General features: G+C 38.2%; 1 non-coding gene across 1 annotated transcript; it reads right to left on the minus strand.

Annotated features, from left to right (window-relative positions):
* Window positions 1-434: 434 nt before the first annotated feature.
* LOC122707264 lies at window positions 435-557 on the minus strand. The gene has a single exon (XR_006344778.1). It is a non-coding gene; the product is annotated as a small nucleolar RNA SNORA26 (small nucleolar RNA).
* Window positions 558-5,597: the final 5,040 nt, after the last annotated feature.

Raw genomic sequence — 5,597 nt, forward strand, 5'->3', positions numbered from 1 at the left:
ATGTACCATGGGCTTCCCTGATAGCCCAGCTAGTAAAGAATATCCCTGCAATTCAGGAGACACCGGTTTGATTCCTGGGTTGGGAAGATCTGCTGGAGAAGGGGTGGGCTACCGTCTCCACTATTCTTGGGCTTCCCTTGTGGCTCAGTTGGTAAAGAATCCACCTGCAATGTTGGAGACCTGGGTTCGATCCCTAGGTTGGGAAGATGCCCTGGAGAAGGGAAAGGCTACCCACTCCAGTATTCTGGCCTGGAGAATTCCATGGACTGTACAGTCCATGAGGTCACAAAGAGTGATTGTACCATGCCCAGTGTTTACTATTCTTTTTCTTTTTTTTTTTTAATTGTCAAACCGAAGGTCAAGTTTAAATTTAATGACTTTGGTATTAACTATACACATACTAGTAAGTGCTAAGACTTAAAATCTTCCAGTTCAGTTGTGACTCCAGACAGGATCCAGAGAGGAGTTCTAAAAATCTCTTCTCTGGGTTTTATGGAGACTTTCTTTACCCTCCTGTGTTAGCCTCTTAAGGCACTGCGTCAGCCTTAAAAGGGCACTGGGAAGGGCGTGTTTACTATTCTTTTACATCTCTTTTTGTTTTTATATTTTAAGAAATACTTTGGCTTATGGTTCAGGTATATTTACTTTTGAATTTGAGTGGCCAGATGGAGATAGGAGGACAGATTGTAGAGTTGCTGGCAATTTGCTGCTTATTGGCAGTTGCCCTGGTCAGCCTTCTCTATTGTGTTACTATTAGAGTATCTTGTTAAATGAGTTGATGTTGTTGTTCAGTCGCCAAGTCTGGTCCGACTCTTTGCGACCCCATGGACTGCAGCACACCAGGCTTCCCTGTCCTTCACTATCTCCCAGAGTTTGCCCAAGTTCATGTCCATTGCATTGGTGATGCCATCCAGCCATCTCATTTTCTGATTCTCTCTTCTCCTTCTGCCCTCAATCTTTCCCAGCATCAGGGACTTCTCCAATGAATTGGCTATTCACATCAGATGATGTAAATAAATGAGTTACCCCATGGTAAATTCAAGAAATTTTGAAGGGAAAAAATGTTGTTTTTCATTTCCATTGCTGAATCCCAACCTCTCTCTGCCAATGTAAACCCTGTGAATCTGGTTATGAATTTCATAACCACCACAGGCACAGAGTGATGAAAAATAGAATGCTCAGTGGGAAATTTGAAGGAAAACTTAAAATGCTGACAGATTAGCGGCCAATTAACATGTTTAAATTTCTTTGTCCATGGCTGGTTCATGTCAATGTATGGCAAAAACCACTACAATATTGTAAAGTAATTAGCCTCTAATAAATATAAATGAAAAAAAATTATTGTAGAAGAAATTCCCCAGCCTTGATACCTAATAAAATTTCTAAACCTCAAAATAAATAAATAAATAAATAAATAAATTTCTTTGACTCTGATGTATATCTTGGTTTCATGGGCATTTTTACTACAGCATCTTTCTTCCAACTCATTATCTATTTCCTTATTTTATCTAGAGTTTGGATATTGAGCTATTTGTTTTATTTATATTGAAGGTAACTTGTTCATAATATGTTTCTTGTGTCACTTAGCCATATATCACTCATGGATAGGCTATTTTATTTTTCTTTATCTATTTGCTTTCCATACATTTGAGAATAATCCTAGTATGTCTGTAAAACTACACAATATCCAATATAGTAAAACAAAAGCTTTAAAAGTAATACGTACAAATAAAAACAGTATCAGATTTTCTTTTATAAATGGTTCATCTTTTAATTCCATCATTGGCTTTTATATTAAAATAAATTTTCATTTATTTCCATAATTACTTAAGTTAACAATAAAAATTACCCATCTACAATAAAATGGTATTTATATCAATATAAATAAAAAGCTATACATAATAATCATATAAATTATTTCTGAATATCATTCAATACATACACACAGAACTAAAACACCATGAAAAAGCATTTTAAACCTCAGTTTGTAGTAGGTAAAACCATTTGTATAACAATGGTATCATAAACACCAATGAAATGTTGTTTGTTTCATTAGCTTCTTTGTGGTATGGAAGAGATAAGCTGTGGGATATTTGAGTGATGGAGCTTCTTTGAGGAGCTGACAAGCCTTTTTATTACTTAGTTGACAAGTGATAGGTATTAGACACTGTTCAATTATCTTTTTGCCTCAAAATAGCCTTTGAAGTTCTGTTGCAGTGTGAACACTGGTTAAACACAACAGTAGAATATCTTCTCCCCTAACCTGCATAAAGCCAACAATTAAACCTTAAGAGCAAAACAGATGAAATATCCCTAAACCATGACCAAATTCTGAACTACCCCTGCATCTCTGCCAAAAGGCCTGGCAGACCCAATTTTCAATTTTTATCCATCTCTCTGACCTACCTTCTGACTTACTGCAGAGGGTAATCAGTGGATTAATTGTAGAACCACATAAAAGTCTTGACAGATCTGCCATTGTATTAAAAGATTTGGACAGAATAGTTAAACCCTTTACCTTATGAAATAAAGGAAATTGCACATGATTGAAACCAAATGGGAATCTGTACTGTGTGCTGAGGTTTCTTTCTGCCCATATGTATTCTTTGGCATTTGTGATATTGAAAACCCGTTTTCCTCTGGCCTGGAGCCACCTTAGCTGTTGGGTGCAGCGTCTATCTGAAGGACATTGACTTGTATTTGAACGATAGAGAAAAAACTGTATTTGCATTTTCTTTAGTGTTTTCCTTTTCTTATGCTTGCTGTCAGATTTCCAGCCTGTGCTGGCCTTGATCTGTGAGCTTGTTTCTCCTGTCTGCAGAATGGCTGTTCATCTAGGTGCACACGACAGTGCTTTCTAGAACTGCCAGATGTGAAGGAACACAATTCCCAAGCACAGTAAACAGTATAAGGGGATGAAACTACTAAGTGTAAAATAAAGCAGCTTGGCATTTTGCTTTGTTTTGAAAGAGATTTTTAAACGACTGGGTTCAATATTTACCCTTTTCTCTGTCACTTAGTCTCTCATAGCACATGCAGTTTACCCACGGACGATAGACTTTCCTCCAAATACAGACATAAAACAGATTAGCTGACTCTCCATGACTGTTTAAAATTGCTTATAATCACTTATTTCAAAATCTTTTAAAATTTTATAGACACCTCGTCTTATGTTTCTTACTAGGTCACATCTATACTAACAAAATAAAGTGAAGAGTTAGAATTATCTGGATAGTTGATGCTAGAGAGAGATTTGCCTTGAATTATCTAGGTAACTGCTTTGATTCGCCACTTTACTTTGCTAAGGTAGACATGGCCTTTGAATCTCTAAGTTAATTCTGTCTAAACTCATTTCAAATTTTAATTTCCAAAATATGAAAAATGCACTTGACTTCCTTTTCTTTCCTCTTTTTTTCTGTTATCTCAGTCTCTCCTGGCTACACAAGCACTTTAGTTTGGGCATGGCTGTTTTGCTTTGTCTCACACTGCTCTTTCCCCCAGTGTAGCCACTGAATTTTTTAACATGGAATTCCTGTTATTTTCATTATTTAGTCCAAATCCCTGCATCTGTATCCTCAAAATCAGCGATCACTCCCAGTGAAGATGGAAGCCAGGACTCAGGAGGCTTGGGACCATTAACACGGTAAGAACTGTCCCTTCACAAGGCCACGGTGGGATAGTCAATAATACAGAATGCTCAAAAGGCCTGAAAAGCACACCATTCTGTTGTACATTGTTAACTGTGCATGCCTCTTCACCTGTCAGTCATTTATGGTTATATTTATGGCGGCCTGCTGTTTTTGGTGGCATAGCATCGTCTTTGAACCCTGGAAGTGATAAATTTATATATCATTCTCCCTTGAATGGGCTAATTAAACCCCATGTGTCTTGTTTGACAAACACAAACATACCTTTTAGCTTGGGTCTTAAAGAGAGCAGGGAAAGACCAAAGACGAATGGACTATATATTCAGATGCTCATTATTCTACTTTGGTTTTGGTTTCCATGTGAATCTTTATTATGAGAACACCAAGATGTTCTAACCCTAAATTTAATTTTTCAAAAGTCTTGATTATTTGCTCAGTGTGAAGTGAAGTGAAAGTCACTCAGTCGTGTTTGACTCTTTGCAACCCCATAGACTATACTGTCCATGGAATTCTCCAGGCCAGTATACTGGAGTGGGTAGCCTTTCCCTTCTTCAGGGCATCTTCCCAAGCCAGAGATAGAACCCAGGTCTCCCACATTGCAGGCGGATTCTTTACCAGCTGAGCCACAAGGGAAGCCTAAGAATACTGGAGTGGGCAGCCTATTCCTTCTCCAGCAGATCTACCAGATCCAGGAATTGAACCAGGGTCTCCTGCATTGCAGGTGGATTCTTTACCAACTGAGCTATCAGGGAAACCTATTTGCTTAATAGGGTTGGCTAATTTGAAAACTCAGTCCCCAAAGTGTTTTTATTGTCATTACTGATTGTTATCATCATCAAGATTGACTGCTCTGTTTTTGTCAGTTGCCAGATTTTTTATTATCGTAGGTATATTCTAGGATTATGTAATTCATTTCTCAAAGCAGGAATAGACATTCTCTAATTTGACCACTGAGGGGACATCCAAAGTGTAAAAATGTGATGAGAGAAAGGAGAAGGCTCATAAATAGGTGTGGAGTCATGGAAGCTTCCTTAATCCAGGTGCCTTCAGCAGGATCCCACGTGTTGTGCCCATGGGCGTGGAGTAGAGGTGAGTGGGCTGTGGAGCCTCTGGCAGTAGATTAGCAAGCACTCCCTTGATAAAGTCAGATGGTCTCCTCACTGCTCAGGCTGGTTGAGCTCAGGTGGGAACAGGGACCTAGTTTTTCCAAATCTTTGAATTTTTCATGAGAAGCTAGAAATTCAAGTATTTATGCAGTAGTCCCCTAAATGTTAAAGACTTGTTAGGAGTAGTAGTGGGTTAGATTTGGCTCATGAGCTGGCAATTTTTGGCCTCTCTCTTTGACTTTGAATTTTCAAAATATCTTAAAGTATTTTCATAAAGTTTCAATGAAAGAAGCATCATCACAGCCCCACCATTCTAACGAATCAGTCTTTGGCTTATCCATGTACCTTCCAACCTTTAGCTACCCATGTGCATTTCTTGCTACCATATATGTTTTTGGAGAAGAGGTATACAATTCTGCATTTTTCTCTTTTCACTTAACACATTATTGTAAGCATGCTCTTCTGTCTGTTGTTAGAAAAGTCTATGTGATTTGGGAAGAGAAAAATTTAGAAACAGGAGTAGTATTAGCCTGTACTATAGGGATTTTTGCTTTCTGAAACCAGCATGTAAGACTGAAATGGTCATATCAGTATCTGCCTGTTGGTGTATTTCAGACTTGAGTCTTTGGTTTTGACAGGGCCTTTTGAAACCTGTGGACACTGCTTCCAATTTTATAAAAGTGAATGTAGAGGCTCTTGTGGGCACTAGGCTGGTTTATATTAGCAAGTCGGCTTTGTGATTTGGGGTAGCACACATTTTCTTTCATTTTTTTTTTTCTTGAACAGTTCAGAAGGTCTTCGAGGGGGGAAAAGGCATAATAACACCATGAGTGATGCTTAGTGT

Source organism: Cervus elaphus, chromosome 13, assembly GCF_910594005.1.
Source record: "Cervus elaphus chromosome 13, mCerEla1.1, whole genome shotgun sequence".
NCBI lineage: Eukaryota > Metazoa > Chordata > Mammalia > Artiodactyla > Cervidae > Cervus > Cervus elaphus.